This window comes from Budorcas taxicolor, chromosome 7 (assembly GCF_023091745.1).
Source record: "Budorcas taxicolor isolate Tak-1 chromosome 7, Takin1.1, whole genome shotgun sequence".
Lineage (NCBI taxonomy): Eukaryota > Metazoa > Chordata > Mammalia > Artiodactyla > Bovidae > Budorcas > Budorcas taxicolor.
The window spans coordinates 86,181,543-86,192,337 of record NC_068916.1 but is presented as its reverse complement, the minus strand read 5'-3'; the positions used below and the strand labels follow the sequence as shown (position 1 = coordinate 86,192,337).

Below are 10,795 nucleotides of genomic sequence, written 5' to 3'. Positions count from 1 at the left end.
AACCTACTTTTGGTGAGTAGCCTATATTGGGTGTTCATTGGAAGGACTGATTCTGAAGATGAAACTCCAATACTTTGGCCACCTCTTGCCAAGATTTGACTCACTGGAAAAGACTCTGATGCTGGGAGGGATTGGGGGCAGGAGGAGAAGGGGACAACAGAGGATGAGATGGCTGGATGGCATCACCAACTCGATGGACGTGAGTCTGGGTAAACTCCGGGAGTTGGTGATGGACAGGGAGGCCTGGTGTGCTGCGATTCATGGGGTCGCAAAGAGTCAGACACGACTGAGCGACTGAACTGAATTGAACTGAACTATATCGGGAACAATCTAATTTATTCATGAGAGCAGAATTTTTTTTCATGGAAAATCAACCGGTATATACTTTGGTTTAGTAAAGAAATTAAACTGAGAAAAAACCCCACAACAAACCACCTTCATTTCCTAGGAAAAGGATGAAGTCAATACTTTCTCAGCATTTACAAACTGTTAAGTGTGGCAACTAGATTCCTTTCAACTCAACAGTTTAAGTGAACTTCACAGTAAGCATTTATGGCCCTGAGGCTGTTGCTGCTCCACCTCTGTCCTCTGGCCCACCCCGAGGTCATCTCAGCTGTGGTGGACAAGCAGGCCCTTTGAGAGCTTCCTGCTTCGAGCACTTACGTCTATGCCTCAGGGCCTTCTCTGTCTACAGGGAGGAATGCTAGACTGGCCAGTGGTGACTTGCAGTTAACTCCCCAGGAGCAACCCTGAGACAAGGAAGGCAGAACTGTGGGCTTTATCCCCTAGGCCCTCATCTTAGGCATGGTCTACCTGGCTTCTCAGAGGGTCCTCAGCAGGCCTGGACCCTGGTTGCCCACAGTGGAAACCAGTTCATTCTTTTCCCCCCAGTTTTAGTGAGGTATATTTGACATATAAAACTGTACATATTTAAAGTGCAACAAGATAATCTGATATACACAGTGAAGTGTTTACTACAGTCAAGTTAGTTAACACATCCATCACCTCACATAGTTACAGTTTTTTTCGGTCATGAGAATGCCTGGAATACTTAAGTTTACACTCCAGGCAAATGTCAAGTGTACAACGCAGTGTTATTAACTGTAGTCCGAATGTGTACATTAGACCCACGGAACTTATTCATCTTATAACTGACAGTTTATAACCTTTGACTAATATTTCCCCACTTGCCCTACCCCTCATGCCCTGGTAATCCCCGCTCTTTGTTTCTGTAGAAATCTGCTCACTAGTAATGCTTCTCTTTTGGCTTTCTTTCCTTCAGGAGCTCATACTCTTCCTCCTCACTTCCCAGATAAACTATTCGCATCCAAATCCTTTTGCCAAAATCTACTTTCTGATATGTGAATACGATCTAAGTTTGCATGCTAGCCATTCGATAGTTTCTTAAAGCCAGAGGCCTGTTGGTTTGACTCTGAAATCCCAGATACAGCATGTCCCTGGCATGTATGAAAACGAGATATTTTCCCAGACTTCAAATAGATTTGAGTCTAACAGGGAAGACACTCATGGTCTCTATAGAACAAGGAAGAGTGGATTAATTTCTCAAAGACGTACAACAAAAGATTTATGGGAGTACTGAGTCATTATGAATTTGCAGATCAGCAGGAGTTAAGGAAGAGGTGGTATTAAATCAGGTGTTGAAGGATGCCTAAGATTCTGTAAAGTGGAGAAGGAGGGGACTATTTCAGCCAGACAGAAGAGCAATAGCAAAGTCACAGAAGTGCTAAGACCCATGGATTATTGGAAGAAAGTGATAGTATTCTTGGACTGATTCTTGGGGTGCATGAAGCAGAAGGTGGGAAAGAAAAATAAACCTAAATTAGTCCATGGCAGCCTGATCATTTGAGGAAGTCTTGAAGAGCGGAGGAATAATTTCCAGAACTGTACACACAGGGCTATTTTTTTTTCATGTGACTGCTAAAAAAAAAAAAAAATCTCGCCCACGCATTGACAGTCACTTCCTCTGCTAACATTATTTTGAAAGTCTGACTCACTAATTGAGCATTTTTCCTGAAACTTAAGAAATTTAGAATTTTTTTTTTCGGCTTTTTGATTTTTCTGCTTCTTGAGGACAAGAAAAAGAGACAGGAGTTCCTCTTCTAGTCTGAAATTTCAACAGATGTTTATATCTTACATTGTATATTAGAGTTCAGGTCTTTGAGCTTTCCACTTGGAAGCTATCATGCAGCCCCACTTTTCCTGAAGGGGACTATGATGTGAACAGCTCATTTTTCTTATCAGATAAATATATTTGTGGACAGGAAGATGCAAGGACACCATTGCAAAAATTATGGAGTGCAGTTGGCTGGGACAAATCCTAGTTCGGAAACCAGGAAACCTGAACCCAAGCTCTGGAGATCTGCCTTAACCCAGATTTTTGGCCTCAGGAATGTCATTAAAATGTTTGCAGTCTGTAAAATGTAGAATTAGAAGATCTCAATGATTTTTTCTAGCCTCTGTGATTAGGGCAAGGTCAGAAGATAAAATCAAGTCTCTTATGAATGAATGTCTTTCTCTCTCTCTCTCTCTCTCTCTCACACACACACACACACACACACAAAGCTATTTGAAAGTTGATACATTATAACATTTTGGGAAAAGTTGCAAACATCATTGCCACTATTTCCTTTAAAATATCTATTTTCTGATGATTTAATGCAAGTCCCATCAATTAAAATAAGCATAATAATTCTCATATAAAATAGTAATTTTCTATAATGCATCTGATGACACCAGGTCTTGGAGTATACTCCATTAGTTGTTGGAAAGATAAAAGAATTTCATTAAGAAATGAACTTAATGTAAGTAGGAAGTCAAGAGGTACCTGGAGTAAGAGGCAAATTTGGCCTTGGAGCACAAAATGAAGCAGGGCAGAGGCTAATAGAGCTTTGCCAAGGTCATAGCAAACACATTCTTCCAACAACACAAGAAAATACTGTACACATGGACATCACCAGAGGGTCAATATCGAAATCAGACTGATTATATTCTTTGCAGCCAAAGATGGAGAGCTTTATATAGTCAGCAAAAACAAGACTGGGAGCTAACTGAGGTTCAGATCGTGAACTCCTTAATGCCAAATTCAGACTTAAATTGAAGAAAGTAGGGAAAACCACTAGACCATTCGGGTATGACCTAAATCAAATCCCTTATGATTATACAGTGGAAGTGACAAATAGATTCAAGGGATTAGATCTGATAGACAGGGTGCCTGAAGAACTATGGATGGAGGTTTGTGACTGTATAGGAGGCATTGATCAAGATCATCCCCAAAGAAAAAAGTGAAAAAAGGCAAAATGGTTGTCTGAGGAGGCCTTATGTATAGCTGAGAAAAGAAGATAATCTAAAGGGAAAGGAGAAAAGGAAAGATATACCCATCAGAATGCAGAATTCCAAGGAATAGCAAGGAGAGATAAGATTAAGACCTTTTAAATACAAAAAGAAAAATACTTTTTCTTTTCAGTGCAAAGAAATAGAGGAAAACAACAGAATGGGAAAGGCTAGAGATCTCCTCAAGAAAATGAGAGATACCAAGGGAACATTTCATGCAAAGATGGGCACAATAAAGGGCAAAAATGGAATGGACCTAACAGAAGTAGAAGATATTAAGAAGAGGTGGTAAGAATACACAGAAGAAGTACAGAAAAAAGATCTTCATGACCCAGATAACCACAATGGTGTGATCACTCACCTAGAGCCAGACATCCTGGAATGTAAAGTCAAGTGGGCCTTAGGAAGCATCACTACAAACAAAGCCAGTGGAGGTGATGGAATTCCAATTGAGCTATTTTAAGTCCTAAAAGATGATGCTGTGAAAGTGCTGCACTCAATATGCCAACGAGTTTGGAAAACTCAGCAGTGGCCACAGGACTGGAAAAGGTCAGTTTTCATTCCAGTCTCAAAGAAGGGCAATGCCAAAGAATATTCAAACTACTGCACAATCGCCATCATCTCATATGCTAGCAAAGTCATGCTGAAAATTCTCCAAGCGAGGCTTCAAAAGTACATGAACCATGAACTTCCAGATGTTCTAGCTGGTTTTAGAAAAGGCAGAGGAACTGGAAATCAAACTGCCAAAATCCACTGGATCATAGCAAATGCAAGAGAATCAGAAAACATCTACTTTTGCTTTATTGACTACGCCAAAGCCTTTGACTGTTTGGATCACAACAAACTGTGGAAAATTCTTCAAGATATGGGAATACCAGACCATCTTATCTGCCTTCTGAGAAATCTGTATGCAGGTCAAGAAGCAGCAGTTGGAACCGGATATGCACCAACAGACTGGTTCTAAATTGGGAAAGGAGTACGTCATGGTTATATACTGTCACCCTGCTTATTTAACTTCTATGCAGAGCATATCATGTGAAATCCCGGGCTGGATGAAGCACAAGCTGGAATCAAGATTGCTGGGAGAAATATCAGTAAACACAGATATGCAGATGATACCACACTTATGGTTGAAAGTGAAGAGGAACTAAAGAGCCTCTTGATGAAAGTGAAAGAGGAGAGTGAAAAAGATGGCTTAAAACTCAATATTGAAAAAATGACGATCATGACATCTGGTCCTATCACTTCATGGCAAATAGATGGGGAAACAATGGAAACAGTGACAGGCTTTATTTTCTTGGGCTCCAAAATCACTGCAGATGGTGACTGCAGCCATAAAATTAAAAGACACTCTCTGCTTAGAAGAAAAACTGTGACCAGCCTAGACAGCATATTAAAAAGCAGAGACATTACTTTGCCGACAAAGATCCATCTAGTCAAAGCTATGGTTTTTCCATAATCATGTATGGATGTGAGATTTTGACTATAGAGAAAGCTTTGTGCTGAAGAATTGATGCATTTGAACTGTGGTGTTGGAGAAGTCCCTTGAGAGTCCCTTGGACTGCAAGGAGATCCAACCAGTCCATCCTAAAGGAAATCAGTCCTGAATATTCATTGGGAAGACTGATGATGAAGCTAAAACTCCAGTACATTGGCCACTTGATACATAGAGCAGACTCATTGGAAAAACCCCTGATGCTGGGAAAGATTGAAGGCAGAAGGAGAAGGGGATGACAGAGGATGAGATGGTTGGATAACATCACTGACTCGATGGACATGAGTTTGATCAAGCTCTGGGAGTTGGTGATGGACAGGGAGGCCTAGCATGCTGCTGTCCATGGGATCACAGAGAGTCGGTCATGACTGAGTGACTGAACTTAAGAAATGAACCCCAAGCAGAGAACTAGATTCTGAACACTGCATTCCCCACTGAAATGCAGGCATTAATAGATGATAGTCTGTTTTGAAATCTAGTGTTCTTTACGTTACTGTTGTAGCATGAAACAAGAGATTAAAAAAGTTCCATTGCTCCTATGTCTCAGCATAAAGAAGCAGCGTTTAAACTCAGCATAAAGAAGTAGCCAGAGAAGCTGCCACCAGTATTTTTCCTGTACCTTCTTTTATCAAGTGCTTTCTAAATCAAGTTGTTGTTGTTTTAATGTTGAAAAATAATTGAGATTTTTCTATGAGCAGTTTTTTCCCACATGATAATGATGGAAAGGTTTTAACTCACAGAGAAGTAACTGATGGAAGCAAGGGCTGCAGAAGCAGTGAGCCCAAGGACAGAGAGAGTATGAGGGAGGAAAGCATTTTGCCCAAGGGGAGCTCTTGGTTGAGAGCACTGGAAACAGCTGCATTCTACCCTCAACCTTCTTCATATCCAAGCCTGAAGTAGAGAACCAGTATTATCAAGGGAAACTGGAGGGAAAATTGCTGTGCTCAATGTATATTTTCTTAAAAACCATATCAGATTTTAGAAACGTTTAGCCTGGTGTTTTACTTTTCAGGTATCAAACACTTCAGGGAAATACAAAACAAACTATACTTTGAACCTAATAGTACAATGATGAAAATAACTATTTTCTTTCTAAAACATTTGAAAATATGTCCAGTGTATTTCTTGAGGCAAAATTCTAGGCCCACAAATGCTAGAGCCACAGGAATGATTTTAGTGAAAAGTGGTGAGGAATCCACGCAGGCTATGTGACGTGGGGAAGGAATCAGCATTCACAACATCCCCATTCTGTGAGGATACTTGACTTACACTTTACATTTGCTGATTTATGTAATCCTCACAGACAATTTTATGGGGTAGGTATCATTTTTACTTTATAGTTGATGGGACTGAGGTTCATTAGGTTAATTAACTTGTCCAAAGTAATTGTTAATGTCAGATCCCTCCTCTGATTTTTAGGGTTGTGCTCTTCCTAACATCATACTGTCTTTGGCATCAGATTATACACCTCTGCTGTGGAATTAAAAGTATATGATGTATACTTATTACTGTATATACTGTACATTATATATACAAGATTAGATCTGATAAACAAGAGTGCCTGAAGAACTATGGATGGAAGTTCATGACACTGTACAGGAGATACTGATCAAGATCATCCCCAAGAAAAATAAATGTAAAAAGGCAAAATGGTTGTCAGAGGAGGACGTACAAATAGCTAAGAAAAGAAGAAAAGTGAAAGGCAGAGGAGAAAAGGGAAAGATATATCCATCTGAATGCAGGGTTCCAAAGTATAGCAAGGAGGGATAAGAAAGACTTCCTCAGTGATCAATGCAAAGAAATAGAGGAAAACAATAGAATGGGAAAGATCAGAGATCTCTTCAAGAAAATTACAGATACCAAGGGAACATTTCATGCAAAGATGGGCACAATAAAGGACAGAAATGTATGGACATAACAGAGGCAGAAGATATTAAAAAGAGGTGGCAAGAATACCCAGAAGAACTATACAAAGATCTTCATTACCCAGATAATCATGATGGTGTGATTATTCACCTAGAGTCTGATGTCGAATGGGCCTTAGGAAGCATCACTACAAACAAAGCTAGTGGAGGTGATGAAATTCCAGTTGAGCGATATCAAGTCCTAAAAGATAATGCTGTGAAAGTGCTGCACTCAGTTCAGTTCAGTACAATCACTCAGTCATGTCCAACTCTTTGCGACCCCACGAATCGCAGCACGCCAGGCCTCCCTGTCCATCACGAACTCCTGGAGTTCACTCAGACTCACGTCCATTGAGTCCGTGATGCCATCTAGCCATCTCATCCTCTGTCGTCCCCTTCTCCTCCTGCCCCCAATCCCTCCCAGCATCAGAGTCTTTTCCAATGAGTCAACTCTTGCATGAGGTGGCCAAAGTACTGGAGCTTCAGCTTCAGCATCATTCCTTCCAAAGAAATCCCAGCACTGGTCTCCTTCAGAATGGACTGGTTGGATCTCCTTGCAGTCCAAGGGACTCTCAAGAATCTTCTCCATCACCACAGTTCAAAAGCATTAATTTTTTAGCTCTCAGCCCTCTTCACAGTCCAACTCTCACATTCATACATGACTACTGGAAAAACCATAGCCTTGGCTAGAAGGACCTTAGTCAGCAAAGTAATGTCTCTGCTTTTGAATATGCTATCTAGGTTGGTCATAACTTTTCTTCCAAGGAATAAGCGTCTTTTTATTTCATGGCTGCAATCACCATCTGCAGTGATTTTGGAGCCCCAAAAAAGAAAATTTGACATTTTTTCCACTGTTTCTCCATCTATTTCCCATGAAATGATGGGACCGGATGCCATGATCTTCGTTTTCTGAATGTTGAGCTTTAAGCCAACTTTTTCACTCTCCTCTTTCACTTTCATCAAGAGGCTTTTGAGTTCCTCTTCACTTTCTGCCATAAGGGTGGTGTCTTCAGCATATCTGAGGTTATTGATATTTCTCCCGGCAATCTTGACTCCAGCTTGTGTTTCTTCCAGTCCAGCATTTCTCATGATGTACTCTGCATAGAAGTTAAATAAGCAGGGTGACAATATACAGCCTTGATGTACTCCTTTTCCTATTTGGAACCAGTCTGTTATTCCATGTCCAGTTCTAAGTGTTGCTTCCTGACCTGCATACAGATTTCTCAAGAGGCAAGTCAGGTGGTCTGTTATTCCCATCTCTTGAAGAACTTTCCACAGTTTGTCAAAGGCTTTGGCATAGTCAATAAAGCAGAAATAGATGTTTTTCTGGAACTCTCTTGCTTTTTTGATGATCCAGCCAGTGTTGGCAATTTGATTTCTGGTTCCTCTGCCTTTTCTAAAACCAGCTTGAACATCAGGAAATTCACAGTTCATGTATTGCTGACGCCTGGCTTGGAGAATTTTGAGCATTACTTTACTAGCATGTGAGATGAGTGCAATTGTGTGGTAGTTTGAGCATTCTTTGGCATTGCCTTTCTTTGAGACTGGGATGAAAACTGACCTTTTCCAGTCCTGTGGCCACTGCTGAGCTTTCCAAATTTGTTGGCATATTGAGTGCAGCACTTTCACAGCATCATCTTTCAGGATTTGAAAGAGCTCAACTGGAATTCCATCACCTCCACTAGCTTTGTTTGTAGTGATGCTTTCTAAGGCCCACTTGACTTCACATTCCAGGATGTCTGGCTCTAGATGAGGGATCACACCATCATGATTATCCAGGTCGTGAAGATCTTTTTTGTACAGTTCTTCTGTGTATTCTTGCTACCTCTTCTTAATATCTTCTACTTCTGTTAGGTCCATACCATTTCTGTCCTTTATTGAGCCCATCTTTGCATGAAATGTTCCCTTGATATCTCTGATTTTCTTGAAGAGATCTCTAGCCTTTCCCATTCTGTTGTTTTCCTCTATTTCTTTGCATTGATCGCTAAAGAAGGCTTTCTGAGCTCTTCCTGCTATTCTTTAGAATTCTGCATTCAGATCCTTATATCTTTCCTTTTCTCCTTTGCTTTTCACTTCTCTTCTTTTTACAGCTATTTGTAAGGCCTCCCCAGATAGCCATTTTGCTTTTTTTGCATTTCTTTTCCATGGGGATGGTCTTGATCCCTGTCTCCTGTACAATGTCACAAACCTCATTCCATAGTTCATCAGGCACTCTATCAATCAGATCTAGGCCCTTAAATCTACTTCTCACTCCCACTGTATAATCATAAGGGATTTGATTTAGGTCATACCTGAATGGTCTAACGGTTTTCCCTGCTTTCTTCAGTTTGAGTCTGAATTTGGTAATAAGGAGTTCATGATCTGAGCCACAGTCAGCTCCCAGTCTTGTTTTTGTTGACTGTATAGAGCTTCTCCATCTTTGGCTCCAAAGAATATAATCAATCTGATTTCAGTTTTGACCATTTGGTGATGACCATGTGTAGAGTCTTCTCTTGTGTTGTTGGAAAAGGGTGTTTGCTATGACCAGTGCATTTTCTTGGAAAACTCTATTAGTCTTTGCCCTGCTTCATTCTGCATTCCAAGGCCGAATTTGCCAGTTACTCCAGGTGTTTCTTGACTTCCTACTTTTGCATTACAGTCCCCTATAATGACAAGGACATCTTTTTTCGGTGTTAGTTCTAAACGGTCTTGTAGGTTTTCATAGAACCATTCAACTTCAGCTTCTTCAGTGTTACTAGTTGGCGCATAGACTTGGATTACTGTGATATTGAATGGTTTGCCTTGGAGACAAACAGAGATCATTCTGTTGTTTTTGAGATTGCATCCAAGTACTGCATTTCGGACTCTTTTGTTGACCATGATGGCTATTCCAGTTCTTCTGAGGGATTCCTGCCCACAGTAGTAGATATAATGGTCATCCGAGTTAAATTCTCCCATTCCAGTCCATTTTAATTCGCTGATTCCTAGAATGGCAACGTTCACTCTTGCCATCTCTTGTTTGACCACTTCCAATTTGCCTTGATTCATGGACCTGACATTCCAGGTTCCTATGCAATATTGCTCTTTATAGCAATGGACCTTGCTTCTATCACCAGTCACATCCACAGCTGTGTATTGTTTTTGCTTTGGTTCCATCCCTTCATTCTTTCTGGAGTTATTTCTCCACTCATCTCCAGTAGCATAGTGGGCACCTACTGACCTGGGGAGTTCCTCTTTCGGGATCCTATCATTTTGCCTTTTCATACTGTTCATGGGGTTCTCAAGGCAAGAATACTGAAGTGGTTTGCCATTCCCTTCTCCAGTGGACCACATTCTGTCAGCTGCACTCAATATGCCAGCAAATTAGGAAAACTCAGCAGTGGTCATAGGACTGGAAAAAGTCAATTATCATTCCAATCCCAAGGAAAGTGAAGTTGCTCAGTCATGTCTGACTCTTTGCAACCCCATGGACTGTAGCCTACCAGGCTCCTCCCTCCATGGGATTCTCCAGGCAAGAGTACTGGAGTGGGTTGCCCTTTCCTTTTCCAAGGGATCTTCCCAACCCAGGGATCGAACCTGGGTCTCCTGTATTCCAGGCAGATGCTTTAACCTCTGAGCCACCAGGGAAGGGCAGTGCCAAAGAATGTTCAAACTACCACACAATTGTATTCATCTCACATGCTAGCAAAGTAATGCTCAAAATTCTCCAAGCAAGGATTCAACAGTACGTGAACCGAGAACTTCCAGATGTTCAAGTTGGATTCAGAAAAGGCAGAGGAACCAGATATCAAATTGCCAACATCCATTGGATCATAGAAAAAGCAAGATAATTCTAGAAAAACATCTACTTCTGCTTTATTTACTATGCCAAAGCCTTTGACTGTGTAGATCACAACAAACTGTGGAAAATTCTTAAAGAGATGGGAATACCAGACCACCTTACCTGCCTCCTGAGAAATCTGTATGCAGGTCAAGAAGCAACAGTTAGGACTGGACATAGAACAACAGACTTGTTCCAAATTGGGAAGGGAATCCATCAAGGCTGTATATTGTCACCCTGCTTGTT

The 10,795-nt window shown here is 40.9% G+C and overlaps 1 non-coding gene across 1 annotated transcript; it reads right to left on the bottom strand.

Moving 5' to 3' along the window:
* Positions 1 to 10,284: 10,284 nt before the first annotated feature.
* On the bottom strand, positions 10,285 to 10,356 carry TRNAS-GGA (transfer RNA serine (anticodon GGA)). Its single transcript has one exon. It is a non-coding gene; the product is annotated as a tRNA-Ser (tRNA).
* Between the last annotated feature and the right edge of the window lie 439 nt (positions 10,357 to 10,795).